The sequence below is a fragment of the Bufo bufo genome, chromosome 7 (genome assembly GCF_905171765.1).
Source record: "Bufo bufo chromosome 7, aBufBuf1.1, whole genome shotgun sequence".
Classification (NCBI taxonomy): domain Eukaryota; kingdom Metazoa; phylum Chordata; class Amphibia; order Anura; family Bufonidae; genus Bufo; species Bufo bufo.
In genome coordinates this window covers 123,364,552-123,390,215 of record NC_053395.1, presented here as the reverse complement: position 1 = coordinate 123,390,215, position 25,664 = coordinate 123,364,552, and the positions used below count along the sequence as shown (strand labels likewise).

The 25,664-nt window shown below is 48.3% G+C and overlaps 1 long non-coding RNA gene across 1 annotated transcript; it reads left to right on the top strand.

Annotated features, from left to right (window-relative positions):
• The first annotated feature begins 1,006 nt into the window (after window positions 1–1,006).
• Window positions 1,007–13,311, top strand: LOC121007491. Its single transcript, XR_005780428.1, has 3 exons — window positions 1,007–1,017; window positions 1,766–1,772; window positions 13,182–13,311. It is a non-coding gene; the product is annotated as an uncharacterized LOC121007491 (long non-coding RNA).
• Window positions 13,312–25,664: the final 12,353 nt, after the last annotated feature.

Below are 25,664 nucleotides of genomic sequence, written 5' to 3'. Positions count from 1 at the left end.
GGCATTTTTAGACATTTGGATACCAGACTTCTTCTCACGCTTTGGGGCCCCTAAAATGCCAGGGCAGTATAAATACCCCACATGTGACCCTATTTTGGAAAGAAGACACCCCAAGGTATTCAATGAAGGGCATGGCGAGTTCATAGAAAAAAAAAAATTTTGGCACAAGTTAGCGGAAATTGATTTTTTTGATTTTTTTCTCACAAAGTCTCCCTTTCCGCTAACTTGGGACAAAAATTTCAATCTTTCATGGACTCAATATGCCCCTCAGCGAATACCTTGGGGTGTCTTCTTTCCAAAATGGTGTTATTTGTGGGGTGTTTGTACTGCCCTGGCATTTGAGGGTCTCCGCAATCATTACATGTATGCCCAGCATTAGGAGTTTCTGCTATTCTCCTTATATTGAGCATACGGGTAATGAGATTTTTTTTTCCGTTCAGCCTCTGGGCTGAAAGAAAAAATGAACGGCACAGATTTCTTCATTCGCATCGATCAATGTGGATGAAAAAATCTCTGCCAAAAAAAGGAAAAGGAGGGGAAAGGCGTCTGCCAGGACATAGGAGCTCCGCCCAACATCCATACCCACTTAGCTCGTATGCCCTGGCAAACCAGATTTCTCCATTCACATCAATCGATGTGGATGAATAAATCATTGCCGGGATTTTTTTTTTTATATATACAAAGTGTTTGCCAAAGTATATGAACACCGCCACCTCCTCAGCTCATATGCCTCGGCAAACGTATCTTTTACTGCAGAGGAGAAATCTCGTCTTGCAGCGCCGCATACACCGACTTGCGTGTAATCTGACTGCAGCGCAATGCTTCTGTCCGAATGCACATCAGTGCTGCAGCTAGTCGATCGGTTGGTCCACCTGGAAGGTAAAAAAAAAAAAAAAAAAGAAAAAAACCAGGCCGCAACAAAATAATTTTATTAACTTTGGAAGAGAACATATAAACTTTAACTTTTTTTTTTTTTTTTTTTTTACCTTTATAGAACAAACCTCTCCTTCCCCATGGGTCAATGTGCAAAGCGCAAATCGCCCAAAGATGTGGCGAAGTACATTATGCACTTTGTCCCATGTGAAAGGAGACGTTTGCAGCTGCTGTGAGTGAATGGGCCCTAATAGCCCTGTGTGCCTGTCCTGGTGAGATGTGATCCCTATGCTAGGTGTACCTGTGTGTGGTACTTCCGGAAACACTCTCCTAAGCATAGGGCAGGGTGGTCAGGGCAGTCAGGACAGAAATAGCGGGTGTCACGCCTTATTCCACTCCTGCTACAGACACGACATCTTTTTCGGGGTGACGGTTGGATTGAGGTACCAGCAACGACATTGGGGAAATGTCGCTCGTGTAGACGGCTAACTACACTGGTGGATGGGGCCACGGAACCTTCTGGATACAGGAGGTTCTCGATGATCTCTTCCTGGAATTTGAGGAAGGATCGTGTTCTCCCAGCCTTACTGTAGAGAACAAAACTATTATACAGCGCCAATTGAATCAAATATACAGACACCTTCTTATACCAGCGTCTGGTTCTGCGGGAAACTAAATACGGAGACAACATCTGGTCATTGAAGTCCACCCCTCCCATGAGCAAATTATAGTGGTGGACTGAGAGGGGCTTTTCAATGACACGGGTTGCTCGCTCAATTTGGATTGTCGTGTCTGCGTGAATGGAGGAGAGCATGTAAACGTCACGCTTGTCTCTCCATTTCACCGCGAGCAGTTCTTCATTACACAAGGCAGCCCTCTCCCCCCTTGCAAGACGGGTGGTAACGAGCCGTTGGGGGAAGCCCCGGCGACTAGGTCGCACGGTGCCACAGGCGCAAATCCGTTCTAGAAACAAATGCCTAAAGAGGGCCACACTTGTGTAGAAATTGTCCACATAAAGATGGTACCCCTTGCCGAATAAGGGTGACACCAAGTCCCAGACTGTCTTCCCACTGCTCCCCAGGTAGTCAGGGCAACCGACCGGCTCCAGGGTCTGATCTTTTCCCTCATAGACACAAAATTTGTGGGTATAGCCTGTGGCCCTTTCACAGAGCTTATACAATTTGACCCCATACCGGGCACGCTTGCTTGGGATGTATTGTTTGAAGCCAAGGCGCCCGGTAAAATGTATTAGGGACTCGTCTATGCAGATGTTTTGCTCGGGGGTATACAAATCTGCAAATTTCTGGTTGAAATGGTCTATGAGGGGCCGAATTTTGTGGAGCCGGTCAAAAGCTGGGTGGCCTCTGGGACGGGAGGTGGTGTTGTCGCTAAAATGCAGAAAACGCAGGATGGTCTCAAATCGTGTCCTGGACATAGCAGCAGAGAACATGGGCATGTGATGAATTGGGTTCGTGGACCAATATGACCGCAATTCATGCTTTTTAGTTAGACCTATGTTGAGGAGAAGGCCCAGAAAATTTTTAATTTCGGAAACTTGGACTGGTTTCCACCGGAAAGGCTGGGCATAAAAGCTTCCCGGGTTTGCGGTTATAAATTGTGTGGCATACCGGTTTGTCTCTGCCACGACTAAGTCCAAGAGCTCCGCAGTCAAGAACAGCTCAAAAAATCCCAGGGCCGAACCGATTTGAGCCGTCTCAACCCGAACTCCAGACTGGGCGGTGAAAGGGGGAACTACAGGTGCGGCTGAAGTTGGTGACTGCCAATCAGGGTTTGCCAGCACCTCAGGGACTCTAGGGGCTCTACGGGCCTGTCTGTGCGGTGGCTGCGACGGGGTAACTACTGCACGTGCCACCGTACCAGCTTCAACTGCCCTTCTGGTGCTCGCTACTTCACCATGTTGTACGGCAGTGCTGGTACTAGGTCCAGAAAGGGCTGCGCTGCTGGTGTATGCCTCACCACGTGATCCGGCAGCGACAGCCCCACTCTGCTGCTCTTGAAGCGGACCCTGCGTAACCTGTGGTCTAGCGACACGGGGCCGGCTACGCCTGGTGCTATCAGGGACCTCAGCCTCCTCGTCCGAACTTTGGGTCAGAGAGCCACTGCTTTCCACAGGTTCATATTCTGACCCGCTAGATTCGTCAGATGAGGGTTCCCACTCCTCATCCGACTGGGTCAGAATCCTGTAGGCCTCTTCAGAAGAATACCCCCTGTTTGACATTTTGGACTACTAAATTTAGGGGTATTCCCTGAGACTACCCAAGAAAAAAAGCAAGCCTGTCTTACAAAGGGGAGGCTAGCGAAGTACCGGAGGCCGCTGCGGTTGATAAAAAATATCAAAACTGATTTTTTTATCGCCGCAGTGCGTGTAAAGTGAATGTGCAGTGATCAAAAAATAATAATTTTTTGTCACTGCGGTGGGGCGGGCGTGGGTGAACGCACGTGTGGGCGACCGATCAGGCCTGATCGGGCAAACACTGCGTTTTGGGTGGAGGGCGAGCTAAGGTGACACTAATACAATTATAGATCTGACCGTGATCAGTTTTGATCACTTACAGATACTATAAAAGTACAAATGCTGATTAGCGATACGCTAATCAGCGAATAAAAGTGACTGCGGTGCGGTGGGCTGGGCGCTAACTGACGCTAACTACCTAACCAAGGGGCCTAAACTATCCCTAAAACCTAACAGTCAATACCAGTGAAAAAAAAAAAGTGACAGTTTACACTGATCACTTTTTTTCCTTTCACTAGTGATTGACAGGGGCGATCAAAGGGGTGATCAAAGGGTTAATTGGGGTGCAGGGGGGTGATCTGGGGCTAAGGTGTAGTGTTTGGTGTACTCACAGTTCAGTCTGCTCCTCTGCTGGATCCAACCGACGAAAAGGACCAGCAGAGGAGCAGACAAGCCATATAACAGATCATATTTACTAATATGATCTGTTATATGGCTTGTGATTGGATTTTTTGAAAATCGCCAGCCTGCCAGCCAATGATCGTTGCTGGCAGGCTGGTGACGAAATTGTTCTTTAACTTTTGCCGGCCCGCGATGCACATGCGCGGGCCGGCAATGCCCGAAATCTCGCGTCTCGGGAGATGACGCACGGATGCGTCCAGGAGGAATGAATCAACCACCTTCCGGACACATCCGTGCGTTAGGCGGTCGGGAGGTGGTTAATATATACAGCTTTCATATTGTTAGCAAAAAAAGACTTTTTTTTAGCAATCTACAACATCTGTATTAGTCAGTGTGCAATTTAAGCTAGAAATACACCCATCATTTTCTGGGGTTTGAAAAACACAATTTTTTTTTTTAAAAACAGTATTTTCCAGATCTGCAAGTGTTAAATTCAAGTTTAATATATACAGCTTTCATATTCTTTTAGCAAAAAAAGACTTTTTTGGCAATCTACAACATCTGTATTAGTCAGTCTGCAATTTAAGGTAGAAATACACCCATCATTTTCTGGGGTTTGAAAAACACACTCTTTTAACAAAAAACACTATTTTCAGGCCTTGCAGCATCAGCACATGTGAAACAAACAAACACTCATTTGGGCACAAAAAAATTTGTTGGCAGCCTTTGATGCAGATGTCATTGTGAGATACACCCTTAATACATTTGGGTTACATTCAGAGATTTTAAATACCGCCATTTGGTGCACCTATATTGAATTCAGGCCTACAGAGGTTCAGGGCCTCTGAGAAACTACCTCTACATACAGGTTTTTGAATTAGGCATTTGAAATACAGCCATTTGAAATACAGCCATTTTGTGCAAAGATATATTTACTGCAGGCCTACACTGGTTCTGGCCCTGTGAGATAATACCTCTACATACAGGGGTTTGAATTAGGCATTTGAAATACAGCCATTTGAAATATAGCCATTTTGTGCAAAGATATATTTACTTCAGGTCTACAGAGGTTCAGGCCCTCTGAGATACCACCTCTACATACAGGGGTTTGAATTAGGCATTTGAAATACAGCCATTTGAAATATACACCCTTTACATACTGTCGTTCTATTCTACTATTAATTAAACACCCATTTAGGGCAAGATCCTAAATGTAAAAAATATGAGGAGAGCGTCAAATAAGTGACGTGGCGCAGGTTGTGGTGCTGCTGGTGGAGCTCCTGTTGCAGGGAGAGGACGTGGTCGATCTGTGCCAGCTACACGCACAAGTGAAACCCCTTCCTCAGGTGCGAGTAGGCGACAAAACCTACAGCGGTATTTGGTCGGGCCTAATGCTGCTCTATGAATAGTGAGGCCTGAACAAGTACAGGCGATAGTAGATTGGGTTGCTGACAGTGGATCCAGTTCCTTCACATTGTCCCCCACCCAGTCTCCTGCTGAAAGACCACAGTTGGCACCTGCAGCCCATGTCCATCAGTCTTTCACCTCAACCCCTTGCAAATCAGCCAAGCAGTCTGAGCCCCAAGTCATGCAGCAATCTCTTCTGCTTTTTGATGACTCTGTTAGCAGGGTTTCCCAGGGACATCCACCTAGCCCTGCCGCAGAAGTTGAAGAGTTTTACTGCACCGATGCCCAACCACTTATCTTTCAAGATGAGTACATGGGAGGACCATCGCAGCACGTCTCGGATGATGACGAAACACAGGTGCCAACTGCTGGGGCTTTCGAAAGTGTGCAGACCGACAAGGAAGGCAGGGGTGAAGACTGGGTGGAAGATGATGTGGAGGATGATGAGGTCCTCGACCCCACATGTCATCAAGGTCATGCGAGTGACCTATGTAGTTCGGAGGAAGAGGCGGTGGTCGCACAGAACCACCAGCACAGCAGAAGAGGGAGCAGGGTGCAAAAGTGGAGCGGCCATGCTCTAGACAGTACACCTCCTACTGCCCACCGCAGCAAGGGACCGAGCACACCAAAGCCAGCTCCAAGGAGTTCCCTGGTGTGGCAGTTCTTCAGACAATTTGCTGACGACAAGACACGAGTGGTTTGCACGCTGTGCAATCAGAGCCTGAAGCGAGGCATAAACGTTCTCAACCTGAGCACAACCTGCATGACCAGGCATTTAAGTGCAAACCACGAGCTGCAGTGGAATAGACACCTCAAAAACCAAGAAAGGTCTCTGTCTCCTCCTGCTTCCTCTTCTGCTGCAGTCGCGGCCTCTTCATCCACCTCTGGAGTGACAGTGCCACCTGGCACCCCGCAAGCAGAGGATCTGCCAGCAACACCAACACCTGGGTCACCAAGCATCTCCACCATGTCCCACACATGCGTTTAGCTCTCCATATCCCAAACGCTGGAGAGGAAGAGGAAGTACCCCCCTACCCACCCGCAATCCCTAGCCCTGAATGCCAGCATTTCTAAATTACTGGCCTTTGAAATGCTGTCATTCCGTCTGGTGGAGACGGATAGTTTTAAAGGCCTTATGGCAGTGGCTATCCCACAGTACATCGTGCCCTGCCGCCACTACTTTTCAAGGCGAGCCATCCCTTCCCTGCACAACCAAGTAGGGGACAAAATCAGGTGTGCACTGCGCAACGCCATCTGTGGCAAGATGCACCTGATGACGGATACGTGGACCAGTAAGCACGGTCAGGGCGGTTATATCTCCATAACAGCTGGGTAAATGCAGTGGCGGCTGGGCCTGAGGCGGATAGCAGTTTGGCTCATGTCCTTCCACCACCGAGGTTTGAAGGGCGCTTCAGTTTGCCTCCTGTTGCTTCCTCCTCCTACTCTTGCAGCACGCCAGACCTGCAGGGTATAGCGAAGTGAGGTCACGGTTATGGGCAATCGAGGGTTACTCACTATTTGAAGGAGAACCCTGGGCAGGCATGCGGCAGTGAAGGAGAGGTAGACACAAGTTCCTCTGGGGCACACTCGGTATGTAGGGACCAGGCCTGATGGTGGATGAGGTGCCCTGGATGTTACAGGTATTTTGAGTGCCTGGGGCAAGGTCCCTTTAAGATTTCATGACGCCAGTGCCTGTAACGGTGGCACACCGGTTTATAGTAGTAATAAGTGAGGTACACAGGTGGTATAGTAAACCAAACGTTGCTTTACTTAAACAGTCCAACTTTGTACATCAAGATGGTAATGCAGTCCTTTATATCACAAGCTTCACAAGCAGGCTTATTTCACAAGATGGCAGGTATTAATCGTGCAAGATACTCAGAGGGTAAATCCATAACACACTCAGAATCAGGTTGTACCTTTCCTCAGAAATAGTGTACGCTGTTCATCTAGAACTCCTGTCTGGTTTCTATCCCAAGGCCCGGATGCCTAAATGCTGGCTTAAATCCTTGGTAAAATATATCTTCCTCCCGTATGGATTCTTGCTCTCACTCTATAGTTCCTCTGCCCATTAGCTTACTTATCTGAGCTGATGACACTGTCTCTGCTTGACTTGAGGGTAACTGCAGGTTTTCTCCCAGGAGGTTCTGTCCTACAACTGGGGTGACTTCTGAGCTAACTGAGGCTCACTTGGACTACAGGCAGGCTAGGGTTCTTCACTAGCCTCCTGGTCATAGCTAGCAGCCAGGGCTATCAAGCTGCATGTCAGGAGGAGGCCCTCAGCATATCTCTGGCTGGTGCCTTCTCACTTCTGTCTCCACAGGGTAGATGCTAGAGTGGAGTTGTTAGAACGAGGTCTGTGACGTCACTGGTCACATGCTCCTTCATGGTCACATGGTCAAGTGTGGGAAGTGCTTATAAACCCAGACTGCAGGAGCTTGTGAAGGAGGAGGAGCTGTGTGTGCCTGGATGTGCTGCAGAGCTAGAGTCCATAGGAGCGCATACATGAGGAGGCAGGTACAGATCTGTGAAGGGAGGGGGCATGTGGTGTATTCTGGGGACATGGGGGGGGTTAATCTGTGAGGGGGGCATGTGGTGTATTCTGGGGGGGTTAATCTGTGAGGGGGGCATGTGGTGTATTCTGGGGACATGGGGGGGGGGGGTTAATCTGTGAGGGGGGCATGTGGTGTATTCTGGGGACATGGGGGGGTTAATCTGTGAGGGGGGCATGTGGTGTATTCTGGGGACATGGGGGGGGTTAATCTGTGAGGGGGGCATGTGGTGTATTCTGGGGACATGGGGGGGTTAATCTGTGAGGGGGGCATGTGGTGTATTCTGGGGACATGGGGGGGTTAATCTGTGAGGGGGGCATGTGGTGTATTATGGGGGGGTTAATCTGTGGGGGGGCATGTGGTGTATTCTGGGGACATGGGGGGGTTAATCTGTGAGGGGGGCATGTGGTGTATTCTGGGGACATGGGGGGGTTAATCTGTGAGGGGGGCATGTGGTGTATTCTGGGGACATGGGGGGGTTAATCTGTGAGGGGGGCATGTGGTGTATTCTGGGGACATGGGGGGGTTAATCTGTGAGGGGGGCATGTGGTGTATTCTGGGGACATGGGGGGGTTAATCTGTGAGGGGGGCATGTGGTGTATTCTGGGGACATGGGGGGGTTAATCTGTGAGGGGGGCATGTGGTGTATTCTGGGGACATGGGGGGGTTAATCTGTGAGGGGGGCATGTGGTGTATTATGGGGGGGTTAATCTGTGGGGGGGCATGTGGTGTATTCTGGGGACATGGGGGGGTTAATCTGTGAGGGGGGCATGTGGTGTATTCTGGGGACATGGGGGGGGTTAATCTGTGAGGGGGGCATGTGGTGTATTCTGGGGACATGGGGGGGGTTAATCTGTGAGGGGGGCATGTGGTGTATTCTGGGGACATGGGGGGGGTTAATCTGTGAGGGGGGCATGTGGTGTATTCTGGGGACATGGGGGGGGTTAATCTGTGAGGGGGGCATGTGGTGTATTATGGGGGGGTTAATCTGTGGGGGGGGCATGTGGTGTATTCTGGGGACATGGGGGGGTTAATCTGTGAGGGGGGCATGTGGTGTATTCTGGGGACATGTGAGGGGGGCATGTGGTGTATTCTAGGGACATGTGAGGGGGGCATGTGGTGTATTCTGGGGACATGGGGGGGGTTAATCTGTGAGGGGGGCATGTGGTGTATTATGGGGGGGTTAATCTGTGAGGGGGGTGTATTCTGGGGACATGGGGGGTTAATCTGTGAGGGGGCATGTGGTGTATTCTGGGGACATGGGGGGGGTTAATCTGTGAGGGGGGCATGTGGTGTATTATGGGGGGGTTAATCTGTGGGGGGGGCATGTGGTGTATTCTGGGGACATGGGGGGGTTAATCTGTGAGGGGGGCATGTGGTGTATTCTGGGGACATGGGGGGGTTAATCTGTGAGGGGGGCATGTGGTGTATTCTGGGGACATGGGGGGGGTTAATCTGTGAGGGGGGCATGTGGTGTATTCTGGGGACATGGGGGGGGTTAATCTGTGAGGGGGGGCATGTGGTGTATTCTGGGGACATGTGAGGGGGGCATGTGGTGTATTCTAGGGACATGTGAGGGGGGCATGTGGTGTATTCTAGGGACATGTGAGGGGGGCATGTGGTGTATTCTGGGGACATGGGGGGGGTTAATCTGTGAGGGGGGCATGTGGTGTATTATGGGGGGGTTAATCTGTGAGGGGGGTGTATTCTGGGGACATGGGGGGTTAATCTGTGAGGGGGCATGTGGTGTATTCTGGGGACATGGGGGGGTTAATCTGTGAGGGGGGCATGTGGTGTATTATGGGGGGGTTAATCTGTGAGGGGGGTGTATTCTGGGGACATGGGGGGTTAATCTGTGAGGGGGGCATGTGGTGTATTATGGGGACATGGGGGGGTTAATCTGTGAGGGGGGCATGTGGTGTATTATGGGGACATGGGGGGGTTAATCTGTGAGGGGGGCATGTGGTGCATTCTGGGGACATGTGAGGGGGGCATGTGGTGTATTCTAGGGACATGTGAGGGGGGCATGTGGTGTATTCTAGGGACATGTGAGGGGGGCATGTGGTGTATTCTAGGGACATGTGAGGGGGGCATGTGGTGTATTCTAGGGACATGTGAGGGGGGCATGTGGTGTATTCTGGGGACATGGGGGGGTTAATCTGTGAGGGGGGCATGTGGTGTATTATGGGGGGGTTAATCTGTGAGGGGGGTGTATTCTGGGGACATGGGGGGTTAATCTGTGAGGGGGGCATGTGGTGTATCATGGGGACATGGGGGGGTTAATCTGTGAGGGGGGCATGTGGTGTATTATGGGGACATGGGGGGTTAATCTGTGAGGGGGGCTGTGGTGTATTCTGGAGCCCATGAGCGTGCAGATCTATGGGGGGGGCATGTGGGTGTATTCTGGGGCCATGAGCGTGCAGATCTATGGGGGGGGCATGTGGGTGTATTCTGGGGCCATGAGGGTGTAGGTCTGTGAGGGGGTTATGGGGTGGGTCAGTCTGGTAGGGGGGCATGTGGTGTAGTCTGTTACCATGAGGGTGCATATCTGTGTGGGGGGGGTCAATCTCAAAGGGGGGGTCATGTAGTGTATTCTGGTACCATGAGGGTGCAGATCTGTGGGGGGGGTCAATCTGTGAGGGGGGGCATGTGGTGTATTCTGGGGACATGAGGGTGCAGATCTATTGTGGGGGGGGCATGTGGGTGTATTCTGGCGACATGAGGGTGCAGATCTATGGGGGGGCATGTGGTGTATTCTGGCGACATGAGGGTGCAGATCTATGGGGGGGGGCATGTGGGTGTATTCTGGGGCCATGAGGGTACAGATCTATGGGGGGGGCATGTGGTGTATTCTGGGGCCATGAGGGTGCATATCTGTGTGGGGGGGTCAATCTCCAAGGGGGGGGGGGGTCATGTAGTGTATTCTGGTACCATGAGGGTGCAGATCTGTGGGGGGGGGCATGTGGTGTATTCTGGCGCCATGAGGGTGCAGATCTATTGTGGGGGGGGGGGATGTGGGTGTATTCTGGCGCCATGAGGGTACAGATCTATGGGGGGGGGGGCATGTGGGTGTATTCTGGGGGCATGAGGGTGCAGATCTATGGGGGGGCATGTGGGTGTATTCTGGCGACATGAGGGTGCAGATCTATGGGGGGGGGGGCATGTGGGTGTATTCTGGAGCCATGAGGGTGCAGATCTACGGGGGGGGGGCATGTGGTGTATTCTGGGGCCATGAGGGTGCATATCTGTGTGGGGGGGTCAATCTCCAAGGGGGGGGGTCATGTAGTGTATTCTGGTACCATGAGGGTGCAGATCTGTGGGGGGGGGGCATGTGGTGTATTCTGGGGCCATGAGGGTGCATATCTGTGTGGGGGGGTCAATCTCCAAGGGGGGGGGTCATGTAGTGTATTCTGGTACCATGAGGGTGCAGATCTGTGGGGGGGGGGGCATGTGGTGTATTCTGGGGCCATGAGGGTGCATATCTGTGTGGGGGGGGGGTCAATCTCCAAGGGGGGGTCATGTAGTGTATTCTGGTACCATGAGGGTGCAAATCTGTGGGGGGGGGGGATGTGGTGTATTCTGGGGTCATTAGGGTGAAGATTTATGGGGGGGCATGTGGTGTATTCTGGAGTCATTAGGGTGAAGATTTACGGGGGGGGGGGGGTTATGGGGAGGTCAATCTGTGAGGGTGGGTGTGGTGTATTCTGGGAACATGAGGATGCAGATCTGTGGGAGGGGGGGCTTTATGGGGTGTATTGGAGAGGGGGCAGATCAATAAGGGGGGGGTGTAAGCCTCTGTGTATGGGGCTGGGTGTATCTTGTAGCTGCTGTGTGGTAACATTGATGTGTATTCACCCAATAGATTTTGTTCTTGAGAGCAGAGGGGTTGCCATCCAGCAGAGCCGGAGGAGACGAGCCCCCCAGTGCCCCCCGCTGTACAGTCTGATGGCAGGAGGATGCTGTATGCAGCACTACACACTATATGTAAGGGCTTGTTGTGTCGCTGCTCGTCATGTCTAGGTGGCAGTCAGTAAACAGAATCTGTCCTAAAGACACCGCAGGATTGTGTCAGAAGAGCTGACGTCCCGTGTAGGGCTGCAACGATTAATCCATGTAATCGATTATAACGACGAATCCAGTTATCGAATAATCGTCCGATTCGTTGCTCTGCGGGCGGTTTACTTTAAGTCACTGCATCTTTATTTTACCTTACAATGACGCTCCAGTAACGGGCAGAGCGGACGGCGGTGTAACGTCACTTACTCATGTGACGCGCCTGCTGCGCCTCCTTCATTCATAAAGTGGGCGGAGCAGGTGCGTCTCGTGAGTGACGTTACGCCGCCATCAGCTCTGCCTGTTACTGGAGCGTCAATGTAAGGTAAAATAAAGATGCTGTGAGCAGCGGGGCCGGGGCTGTTATGGGGAGGAGGGGGATCGGTCTATGGTACTGCTATGGGGAGGGGGGATCGGTCTATGGCACTGTTATGGGAGGAGGATCCGCCCACAGGACCCCCTCTCCATAACAGTGCCGCCCACAGGACCCCGTCTCCATAACAGTGCCGCCCACAGGACCCCGTCTCCATAACAGCGCCGCCCACAGGACCCCCTCTCCATAACGGCACTGCCCACAGGACCCCCTCTCCATAACGGCGCCGCCCACAGGACCCTCTCTCCATAACAGTGTCGTCCACAATTTGTTTTAATATGGCCTTTGAACATAATTTTTCAAGTAAAATCATATAAACCTCTCTGTTTTGTAATTTTGGTGTTTTTTTTTCCCCCGATCGATTAAATTATCGACAACTAATCGATTATTCAAATAATGGTTAGCTGCAGCCCTAGTCCTGTGTAAGCTCCTTAGCTGGGATTCAAATTGGTGATGTCAGCTTAACGGCATAGCAGTGTTTCTATGGCGGTGCGGGTGCGTTCCAGTGTGCCTCTGGCACTTTACTTGTGTAATTCCCCTGGATTCCGATGGCATAATGGCGGTGCTCATGTGCCCATACACCACAGCGTCTAGACTCCGGCCTTACAGCAGACACAGGCTAGCCCTAGTGTGGAAGCAGTGTCCTAAATGTGCTGTCCTAATCCAGCCTTGCTTCTCTACCTTAGGGGGCCCATACTCTAGGCTTAGGGCGCCTGACCCCCACTAGGCCACACCTGACCCCCACTAGGCCACACCTGACCCCCACTAGGCCACACCTGACCCCCACTAGGCCACACCTGACCCCCACTAGGCCACACCTGACCATGTTAGGCAATACTCCCTCCGATTCTGCAGCCAATACAAAATAAACTTCATGCCACCTGCTGTGGAGAGATGGTGACGCTCCCTGCACAGGGCTGCTGTATGAGAGGGAGCGGAGTCCATTCAGGCCCGTCAGACGGAGGACAGGGAGCCTAAAACTGGACCTCTGGCCGCCCTACTTTACCCGCTGAAGTAGCAAACAGCCTGAAAGTTTATTACAGACCAGATAAAGCGCACTGTGAATACAGCGACTGAACTTGGCCGACATGCACTTGGTTTAAAAACGACATCCCTCATATTTCAGTCACTTCAGCTGTCTTGCGTATGGAGGCAGGGTTACCAGGAACAAGAGGCAAGGAGCCCATTTTATATACTTAAAGTATCATTAACTTTATTTTTTATTTCTTGTAGGTAAACAAACTGATCAAATTGGTGAAAGTGGCAGAACTTTTTTCATATGCAAGTCTGTATTTAATGTATAAAACTGTAAATGGTTCTGAAATGTAGGTAACAAACACTTTAATAACGGGTTCTCACTTTTTTCTCTTTGGTGTTCGGTGGCTGAAAATAGACAACTAAATTGTATTATTGGTCTCTCAGAACATGTCAACAATTTACATTAAGGTGCAGTGTTCTCAGATGTACAGACGCCCTGCAGTTATATCTATGCACACAGGACACATGGTATTTATTGGAAAGTTTTTAAATAAAGCATATATTTAATAAATCAATTATGTGACTTTAATTTGTGTATGTGTGTATATGTATGTGTGTATATATAGGAATGGACATTAGACCAGTGGAAGTCTGTGCTTTTGGTCTGATGAGTCCAAATTTGAGATCTTTGGTTCCAACCACCGTGTCTTTGTGTGACACAGAAAAGGTGAACGGATGGACTCTACATGCCTGGTTCCCACCGTGAAGCATGGAGGAGGAGGAGGAGGTGGTGGTGGTGGTGGTGCTTTGCTGGTGACACTGTTGGGGATTTATTCAAAATTGAAGGCATACTGAACCAGCATGGCTACCACAGCATCTTGCAGCGGCATGCTATTCCACCCGGTTTGCGTTTAGTTGGACCATCATTTATTTTTCAACAGGACAATGACCCCAAACACACCTCCAGGCTGTGTAAGGGCTATTTGACCATGAAGGAGAGTGATGGGGTGCTGCGCCAGATGACCTGGCCTCCACAGTCACCGGACCTGAACCGAATAGAGATGGTTTGGGGTGAGCTGGACCGCAGAGTGAAGGCAAAAGGGCCAACAAGTGCTAAGTATCTCTGGGAACTCCTTCAAGACTGTTGGAAGACCATTTCAAGTGACTACCTCTTGAAGCTCATCAAGAGTGTGCAAAGCAGTAATCAAAGCAAAAGGTGGCTACATTGAAGAACCTAGAATATGACATATTTTCAGTTGTTTCACGATACCAACCTGACTCCCAGTCCAAAGAAATCCAGCCCATACAACTTTAACCAATCTCCAGCAAGCTATGCCTTACTGATGCAGTACTTTTCTGCATTTCAGCTACCTCACCCAGTGAGACTGAACCACCGGGTGAGATACACCCCCAAGTTCACATCACCAAAATATATATATATCAAATTGCAATAGGGCCCATACAGAACACCCACATATTCTTCTGCCCACTACATGGTAACCAGAGCTCTGAAAATTGGCAGGAATGGAGGGTGAGGTGGTAGAGGAGGCCAACTGCACACCCGCCTCACACTACATTCGTATAACATTTTATGTGAAATCAAAGAAAATGGTGGGGGATGAGGCTCTTTTCTATGGAAAGGTTTTTAATCAGTTTTTGATATCTGCAGCATGAAGACAAGCTTTGGATATCAAACACTCAGTGGCATCAGATTGCATAGAAAAAATATACAAGAAAATAATAAAGGTAAATTCTTAATAGTAAAACTATTTACTTAATTGAGAATGTAAGGTATTTAATAAAATCAAGAACAGGAGAACCTCTTCCTAACAACTCCTCCTCCTTTCTAGCCTGATTTATAGTTATTGAGCAGGCTAGATTTATGACCTTGGGGGGGGGGAAGGGTTACGGGACCTCCTGCTAACAACTCCATTCTAGCATGCTCCACGCTGAACAGGCTAGAATACTGAGACTAGGATGGAGTTGTTAGGAGGTCCCGTAAACCCCCCCGAAGTCAGAAATCTAGTCTGCTCACTAACTATGAAGCAGGCTAGGATGGAGTTGTTAGGAGGCGGTTCTCCTGTTCTTGATATTAAATTCTTTACATTCTCAAGGAAACTTTTTTAGAACAATGATTCCAAGAGGAGGAACTCCTTCTAAAAACGCTACAGCTTATACTACTGGCTTCTGACCTCTACAGCTTATATTACTGATAATAGAGGAGGACCTCCTAACACAGGCATCCTCCAACTACGGCCCTCCAGCTGTTGCAAAACTACAACTCCCAGCATGCCTGAACAGCCTACAGGTATCAGCCTATAGCAGGGCATTATGGGAGGTGTAGTTTTACAACAGCTGGAGGGCCGCAGTTGGAGGATGCCTGTTCTAACACCTCTACAGCTTATATTACTGATAATAGAGGAGGACCTTCTTCTAACAACTCCATTCTAGCTGATTCTATAGTGAACGGGCTAGATTACTGACTCCAGGAGGAGGACCTCCTTCTAACATCTCTACAGCTTATATTACTGATAATAGAGGAGGACCTCCTTCTAACACCTCTACAGCTTATATTACTGATAATAGAGGAGGACCTCCTTCTAACACCTCTACAGCTTATATTACTGATAATAGAGGAGGACCTCCTTCTAACATCTCTACAGCTTATATTACTGATAATAGAGGAGGACCTCCTTCTAACACCTCTACAGCTTATATTACTGATAATAGAGGAGGACCTCCTTCTAACACCTCTACAGCTTATATTACTGATAATAGAGGAGGACCTCCTAACAACTCTGCAGCTTATATTACTGATAATAGAGGAGGACCTCCTTCTAACACCTCTACAGCTTATATTACTGATAATAGAGGAGGACCTCCTTCTAACACCTCTACAGCTTATATTACTGATAATAGAGGAGGACCTCCTAACAACTCTGCAGCTTATATTACTGATAATAGAGGAGGACCTCCTTCTAACACCTCTACAGCTTATATTACTGATAATAGAGGAGGACCTCCTTCTAACACCTCTACAGCTTATATCACTGATAGTAGAGGAGGACCTCCTTCTAACACCTCTGCAGCTTCTAGCAATGATAATAGAGGAGCACCTCCTGCTAACAACTCCATTCTAGCATGCTCCACGCTGAACAGGCTAGAATACTGAGACTAGGATGGAGTTGTTAGGAGGTCCCGTAAACCCCCCCGAAGTCAGAAATCTAGTCTGCTCACTAACTATGAAGCAGGCTAGAATGGAGCTGTTAGGAGGCGGTTCTCCTGTTCTTGATATTAAATTCTTTACATTCTCAAGGAAACTTTTTTAGAACAATGATTCCAAGAGGAGGAACTCCTTCTAAAAACGCTACAGCTTATACTACTGGCTTCTGACCTCTACAGCTTATATTACTGATAATAGAGGAGGACCTCCTAACACAGGCATCCTCCAACTACGGCCCTCCAGCTGTTGCAAAACTACAACTCCCAGCATGCCCGAACAGCCTACAGGTGTCAGCCTACAGCAGGGCATTATGGGAGGTGTAGTTTTACAACAGCTGGAGGGCCGCAGTTGGAGGATGCCTGTTCTAACACCTCTACAGCTTATATTACTGATAATAGAGGAGGACCTCCTTCTAACAACTCCATTCTAGCTGATTCTATAGTGAACAGGCTAGATTACTGACTCCAGGAGGAGGACCTCCTTCTAACACCTCTACAGCTTATATTACTGATAATAGAGGAGGACCTCCTTCTAACACCTCTACAGCTTATATTACTGATAATAGAGGAGGACCTCCTAACAACTCTGCAGCTTATATTACTGATAATAGAGGAGGACCTCCTTCTAACACCTCTACAGCTTATATTACTGATAATAGAGGAGGACCTCCTTCTAACACCTCTACAGCTTATATCACTGATAGTAGAGGAGGACCTCCTTCTAACACCTCTGCAGCTTCTAGCAATGATAATAGAGGAGCACCTCCTGCTAACAACTCCATTCTAGCATGCTCCACGCTGAACAGGCTAGAATACTGAGACTAGGATGGAGTTGTTAGGAGGTCCCGTAAACCCCCCCGAAGTCAGAAATCTAGTCTGCTCACTAACTATGAAGCAGGCTAGAATGGAGCTGTTAGGAGGCGGTTCTCCTGTTCTTGATATTAAATTCTTTACATTCTCAAGGAAACTTTTTTAGAACAATGATTCCAAGAGGAGGAACTCCTTCTAAAAACGCTACAGCTTATACTACTGGCTTCTGACCTCTACAGCTTATATTACTGATAATAGAGGAGGACCTCCTAACACAGGCATCCTCCAACTACGGCCCTCCAGCTGTTGCAAAACTACAACTCCCAGCATGCCCGAACAGCCTACAGGTGTCAGCCTACAGCAGGGCATTATGGGAGGTGTAGTTTTACAACAGCTGGAGGGCCGCAGTTGGAGGATGCCTGTTCTAACACCTCTACAGCTTATATTACTGATAATAGAGGAGGACCTCCTTCTAACAACTCCATTCTAGCTGATTCTATAGTGAACAGGCTAGATTACTGACTCCAGGAGGAGGACCTCCTTCTAACACCTCTACAGCTTATATTACTGATAATAGAGGAGGACCTCCTTCTAACACCTCTACAGCTTATATTACTGATAATAGAGGAGGACCTCCTTCTAACACCTCTACAGCTTATATTACTGATAATAGAGGAGGACCTCCTTCTAACAACTCCATTCTAGCTGATTCTATAGTGAACGGGCTAGATTACTGACTCCAGGAGGAGGACCTCCTTTTAACATCTCTCCAGCTTATATTAATGATAGTAGAGGAGGACCTCCTAACAACTCTGCAGCTTCTAGCAATGATAATAGAGGAGGACCTCCATCTAACACCTCTGCAGCTTCTAGCAATGATAATAGAGGAGGACCTCCTTCTAACAACTTAATTCTAGCTGATTCTATAGTGAACAGGCTAGATTACTGACTCCAGGAGGAGGACCTCCTACTAACAACTCTACAGCTTATATTACTGATAATAGAGAAGGACCTCCTGCTAACAACTCCATTCTAATATATTACTGACTACAAAGTGTGGACCTCCTCCTAACAACTGCATGTTAGGGCCAATGCACACAGACGTGTGCCTTCCGAGACATAGCGTTCATGAGCAGGCCATATGTCCCAGAGCGGCATCAATCATGTCCCATGATAATACGAGTCTGGGACGGTAGTCCCGCGGGTCGCTCGATGTGCACTGCATTATAGTAAACTATGAAGCTATGCGCTCTGGGACATATGCCCTGCTCACGGACTGTATATCTCAGATGGCATATGTTTATGTGCATGGACCCTTATTAGAATAGTGGGAGAAATAAGGTTCTCCTTCTGGAGCCAGTAATATGGTAGAATAGGAATGTTAGGAGGAGGGCCTCCTGGAGCCAGTAGGATATGCTTTAGAGGTGTTAGAAGGAGGTCCTCCTCCTGGACTCAGTAATCTAGCCTGTTCACTATAGAATCAGCTAGAATGGAGTTGTTAGAAGGAGGTGCTCCTCTATTATCATTGCTAGAAGCTGCAGAGGTGTTAGAAGGAGGTCCTCCTCTACTATCAGTAATATAAGCTGTAGAGATGTTAGAAGGAGGTCCTCCTCTATTATCAGTAATATAAGCTGCAGAGTTGTTAGGAGGTCCTCCTCTATTATCAGTAATATAAGCTGTAGAGGTGTTAGAAGGAGGTCCTCCTCCTGGAGTCAGTAATCTAGCCTGTTCACTATAGAATCAGCTAGAATGGAGTTGTTAGAAGGAGGTCCTCCTCTATTATCATTGCTAGAAGCTGCAGAGGTGTTAGAAGGAGGTCCTCCTCTACTATCAGTAATATAAGCTGTAGAGATATTAGAAGGAGGTCCTCCTCTACTATCAGTAATATAAGCTGTAGAGATATTAGAAGAAGGTCCTCCTCCTGGAGTCAGTAACCTAGTCTTTTCTATACAGAGCAGGCTAGAATGGAGTGGGCAGAAGGAGGTCCTCCTGTATTTGCTGTGGCTTATTGAGTTAATATTGGTCCTCTCTGAGAAGTCCTTAATCTAGTCGGCTGTGGCAGATAAAACTGTGAAATTAAAATACATGAAGGGCGTGCTCATGTGGTCGGCGTGGTTTTAGAAGTGGCATTTTGATTGACACTTGTGTGTTTTATTGGCAAAACCACACAGCCATTAATGAGAGTGTTAACAGAAAATGGCCGCGCTGTGTGAACACAACTGTAAAACTCTGAATTTGATCATGTCGGCTTAGAATTACATCATTGGTGTAGGAAATTATAAACCAGTCGGGCCACCCCTTTCCCGCCATTCCTCCTTATTTAGAACTGGTGTAAGTGACTTGGAAGGGGAAGAAGTCTTAGATTTTGCCGCAAATCACCTTTGCGAAAAAATCTGCACCAAAAATACACCAAAAGGTCGTATATATTTGAAAATAAATGACCCCTTAGTTCTATTTTTATGTATTTGTGAAAACAAGCAGAATGGAATTTTTTCTATTGCATCGATAAAAATATATATGAAAAAATGATATAGGAAATTCATAAATCTAGTAAAACAGTTTCCAGAATTAAGAATGCAAAGAATTTATTAAGTAACATGAAGAACAGGAGGACCTCCTCCTAACAACTCCATTCTAGCCTGCTTTCTAGTGAACAGACTAGATTACTGACTCCAGGGGGAGGACCTCCTCCTAACAACTCCATTCTAGCCTGCTCTACACTGAACAAGCTAGATTACTGACTCCAGGGGGAGGATGTCATTGTAACAACTCCATTCTAGCCTGCTCTACACTGAACAAGCTAGATTACTGACTCCAGGGGGAGGACCTCATTGTAACAACTCCATTCTAGTCTCAACCGTCTCCACAGACTCCTGACTCTGAACTCCCTCCTCCCTGTCTGGGCCTGGACATTTATACTAGGGGCTCCCTATCTCCCTCTAGTGTCTGGGATGTCTAACTACACCCAAATAGGCCTGCTTACACATAACACAGGTGAAACATTGCATATAAAAGCACATAGAAAATACATTACATGCCTGGTTAAATATAAGATCACTGTCCCTTGTGAGTAGAAGTAACACGCTAACCAATTGACCCTTGTGTAGTGCCCACGCCTATCTAGTAGGACACTACACTCTGCTTCCTCGTCCTCTACCAGCTCCTCATCCGGTCAGCGTAACACCTTCACCACCAACTTCAGCACAGCCAGGGGTAAACGACAGCAGGCAGTTTTAAAACTTATCTGTTTGGGGGACAAACCACACACCGCGCAGGAGCTGTGGACGTGCCTTGAACATAAGACAGATGAGTGGTTTGTGCCAGTGAGCCTCAAGCCCGGCTGGTGGTGTGCGATAATGGGCTAAATCTTGTAGCAGCTCTGGGACTGGTCGGTTTGACGCACATCCCTTGCCTAGCGCATGTGCTGAATTTGGTGGTGCAGAGATTCCTTAAAAATTACCCCGACATGTCAGAGCTGCTGCATAAAGTGCGGGCCGTCTGTGCGAGCTTTTGACGTTCTCACCCTGCTGCTGCTTGCCTGGCAGCACGGCAGCGTAACTTCGGCTTTCCCGCTCACCGCCTCATATGCGACGTGCCCACAAGGTGGAACTCCACCTTGCACATGCTGGCCAGACTGTGCGAGCAGCAGCAGGCAATAGTGGAGTTTCAGCTGCAGAACGCACGGGTGAGTCGCTCAGCGGAACAGCACCACTTCACCACCAATGACTGGGCCTCCATGCGAGACTTGAGTTCCTTGTTGCGCTGTTTCGAGTACTCCACCAACAAGGCCAGTGCCGATAATGACGTTCTCAGCGTTACTATCCCACTTCTATGCCTCCTTGAAAAAACGCTCCTGGCGATGATGGAAGAGGATGTGGCACAGGAGGAGGAGGAGGAAGAGGGATCATTTCATAGGGTTTCTGGCCAGTCATTCACAAGTGGCTCCGAGGGTGGGTTCCTGCACCCACAAACCCAAGGTACACAATTGTCCAGCCAGGGCACAGTTCTGGAGGATGACGAGGTGGAAGATGAGGAGGAGGAATTATGTTCACAGCAGGGTGGCACCCAGACCAGCTCATGGCCATCACTGGTGAGTGGCTGGGGGAATACAGAGGACACAGACGATACACCTCCCACAGAGGGCAGCTTTTCGTTGCCTCTGGGCAGCCTGGCACACATGAGCGATTACATGCTGCAGTGTCTCCGCAACGACCGCCAAGTTGCCCACAGCAGCGACAGTTCACTCACACACAGCGGGATATCGGGTAAGAGATCTGACCTGCTCGGTACACATATGATTTTCACCTCTCTGGTGCATATACGTGCATACATGATTTACTGAGCCGGCTATATTCTACTAACACCATCTGTACCCACTAGGTTCGCATCGCATATTGAGGCTAGCTATCAAGGTAGATATGTTCCTTGTTGGATATATGTGATGCTGATTTCTGGTAATCCCGCTGCGTATATTACACGTGATTTCCTTTAGCTGTATTGTTATGGGATCTTTGTGAGCTGCCGATGTGGGCACTTTGTACTGTCTCAACTTATTTGTATTTATGTATATGTTTTTATGTTCAATAAATTTTTCATACTTTGGGTATTTTTTGGTACCAGTTCTCTTTGTTGATATACAGTTACATTTTCAGTTGAAATTCAACAATTTTGGGGTGTGAAGTACCACTGCTATACCTAGTAGACGGGTTAAACAATAAAAATATTTGTCTCTTACATTTTATGGTGAAATTCTCTAATTTTTGGGTGTGATGTACCTTTGCTATACCTAGTAGGCCGGTTAACAAAAAAAATAAAAATTGTCAGTTACATTTTCTGCTGAAATTCAGCATTTTTTTGGTGTGAAATACCACTGCTATACCTAGTAGACCGGTAAAAAAAAGAAAATATTGGCAGCTACATTTTATAGTGAAATTCAGCAATTTTTTGGTGTGATGTACCACTGCTATACCTATTAGACCGGTAAAAAAAAAAACATTTGTCAGTTACATTTTTGTTGACAGCTTAATAAATTTCAATAATTTTTATTTAACTTTTTCGGGTGACAATAAACAATTGTTTTCTGTCATAGACCCATGCTCTACCAAGTAGACAGGTTAATTAATTTCTGTAATTTTTCTGTTACATTCTTGGGTTGACATTATACAATTTTAGACGTGAATAAACCCCTGCTCTGCATAGGTGACAGGGAATAAAATTTCTGAAAAGTTTATTTAATTGATGTGCGCCACCTCATTTGATTCAATGCAAGTTAAGCAAGTTGTACCACATATAAAGGGTTTCTACCACTTCGTTTTCACATAATTAGCTTTCAGACACTAGCGATCCGCTAGTGTCTGCTCTACCAAACAATCCTAATATAATAGCTTTTGGGGCAGCCGTTTCGCTAATAAAAGAACTTATATTGATATGCTAATGAGCCTCTAGGTGCTATGGGGGCGTCATTAGCACCTAGAGGCTCGGTCTACCTTCACAAAATGCCGCCGCCCAGCGCGTCCCTCCAGCCTGCCCATCTCCTCCGGAATGCGATCCTCCCTGTGAGCGTATATATTCAGCGCATGCGCAGTGAATGTCTGACCGCTTTCTGCACAGACATCTCCACTGCGCCTGTTCCTCGGAGCACTATGACATTATCGGCGCAGGCGCAGTGGAGATGTCTGAGCAGGGAAGCGGTCAGACATTCACTGCGCATGCGCCGAATACATACACTCACAGGGAGGATCGCATTCCGGAGGAGATGGGCAGGCTGGAAGGACGCGCTGGGCGGCGGCATTTTGTGAAGGTAGACCGAGCCTCTAGGTGCTAATGACGCCCCCATAGCACCTAGAGGCTCATTAGCATATCAATATAAGTTCTTTTTTTAGCAAAACGGCTGCCCCAAAAGCTATTATATTAGGATTGTTTGGTAGAGCAGACACTAGCGGATCGCTAGTGTCTGAAAGCTAATTATGTGAAAACTAAGTGGTAGAAACCCTTTAAGCTTCAATACTTTGTCCCACATTTCCGCTATACTCTTTTGGCCAACATTTGCACCTCAATAGCTTTTCCCACAATTCCGCTTGACTCTTTTGGCTCACATTTGGGCTTCTGTAATTTGTCTCACATTTGCGCCTCAATAACTTCCCACATTTCTTCTTGATCCTAAATTTTAAAAATAAATTTATCTCCCTTAAATTTGGTCTCTTTTTCTCACGCTCCCTCTCCGGCCTGGAACCCTGATTCCCCGCCACCTGTAATCACCATGGTAGGCGCATAAAGGAACATCGAAAGTTGATAGAGCAGATATCAAATTGGATCATGAACATCACAGGGACATGCGACATGGTTGGTGGGGCAGTAAGTATGCACACACTTACACGAACTAACTGACAGGGGTCAGCCCCTGCAACTTCTGGGTCTCCAAATTGGGCACATGGCCTGAGCTTGCCCTTTACGCCTTGGAGGTGCTGGCCTGCCCTGCAGCCGGTGTATTGCCTGAACGTGTGTTTAGCACGACTGGAGGGTTATATTTACCAATGTTTTGGGGTGTACCCTAATTTAAAAAAATATAAATAAATTTAAAACCAAAAAGCAGTGTAGGCTACCTCCTCCTCCTCCACCGCCACTTCCACCTACACCGCTACATCCACCGCCTCCTCAACCTCCTTCTCCATATGGACATGGTCCTCCTAGATCAAGATTATTATTTTTTATTTTTACGTATTTTATGTTATTTTAAGTCATTTCCCTATCCACATTTGTTTGCAAAGCACTTGCCATGCTCTTAACCATATTTTGACGCCATTTGCAGCCCTCTAGCCCTTTCCATGACATTTTTACAGCCATTTTAGTGCTCAAAAGTTCGGGTTCGGGGTAAAGTTCGGGTCAAGTTCGGGTCCCGAACTCGAACTTTTTTCCGAAGTTCGGCCGAACGCGTCGAACCCGAACATCCAGGTGTCCGCTGAACTCTACTGAAGGAAGATAGGGAAGAAAAAAGAAAATGCAAAAACAAAAAAAAAACAACTCCAGTATCCTAAAGGTTAAAGGGGCTATCTAACCCCTATTATGCCCCCCAAAATGCCCAGGCACCGCATACAGATAATACTTATGCCCAGTGGGGGGTGCATCCAATAGCATGTGTGAGACAGTGACAGGTCTCACTCAGGTTAGAGGCAAGGAAGGGGTGGATAGTGCGGTCCACACCCCTGTTCCACCACAGGTGAGAGAAGCTGGAGGTAATCAGCCTGGCATAAGGCACCTCCCAGAGTGTCAGAAAGGGGGTAGTGTGTTACCTGTGGACAGAGGCCTGGAGGCTCTGTCTGTGTGGTCTCAGCTGGGCTAGGCTGAGGGGACACGAGGCTAGGCAATAGCCTGGACTTTGGGGGACTTGCACACAGATGGCTGGAGTGGCTCCGTGTGGTCTGAGAGATCACTATCCCACAAGAGACCCTGGTGTGGGAGCAGCCTGGAAGCTGCTGGAGGTTGGGCTGGGAAAGCCGCATCTCATCACGGGTGTGAACTGTGGTACGCTTTAGGTGAGTCAGGGAAACCTATGTGTTTAGATAGGGCCCAGACGGGCAAGGTATTTTATTTTGGCTTTGTGTGTTTTTCTTTATGCCGTGTGCCACAATAAAGCACAGTTTGGCCCCTAAATCCTGGTGTCTGTGAAGAAGTGTGTGATTGCAACCACCGGAAAAGAGCTAATCCCCCACAATTGGTGTCGGATGCGGGCACATGTCCGTGCTGAAAAGTAAAAAAACGACGTGGTTGCTAGGGACAACGACATCACTGAAAGGAGCAGGTGCTGCTCATGCTGTTCTGGACACTTTTTGCTGGGTTGCAAAGGAGTTACTGTGCAGTGAATTAAAGGGCCAGTAGCCCAGAAAAAGGGGACTCGCTGCTAAAAGTTTTTCCTGCTACAAGACTGTTTGTTGCCATGGGTCTCGGGGAAGAATACGTCCGACGGACGTGGGAGATTAAACGGCAGGAAAAACTGGTAAAACAGATGGGTTGTACCCCACGTGAGTTGGTGAAATTTGATGCTGAGCGAGTGGCTCTGGAGGCGCAGCTGCAGCTAGCCCTGAATAGAGGGTCCTCAACGCTGTATGGACCCTGCACAAAGTTCCCAGAGGTCGGCAGTGTGTTGGAAACGCCGGAGAAAAAGCAAAGATATGCCGTTGCCAAGGGCAACCGTCGGGAAGAAAAGGAGGTGGAGAGTGGTGCAGCTCTCAGGAGATCCTATGTTTCCTGCACGTGTGTGCAAAGTCCTAAAGGGTGCGGATGGAGTGACTGTCTGGAAAAAGGCTGGAGTCAAGGCAAAGGCGTTTCCCGTGGCAACTACTGTATTAAGGAGAAGGGTGATGACCGTGCTGGAGATATTCCTGGACTCCCCTCATCTCCCGTAAGTGCCGAACCCGTGACGGCTGTGGGTAAGAGCGTTCCAGTTGTTTCTTATACAGCAGTTAAAGTGACAGGGAGCAGGGCTCTGGAGGTTGGGCATGTTGCTGACCAGTGCCCTAATGCC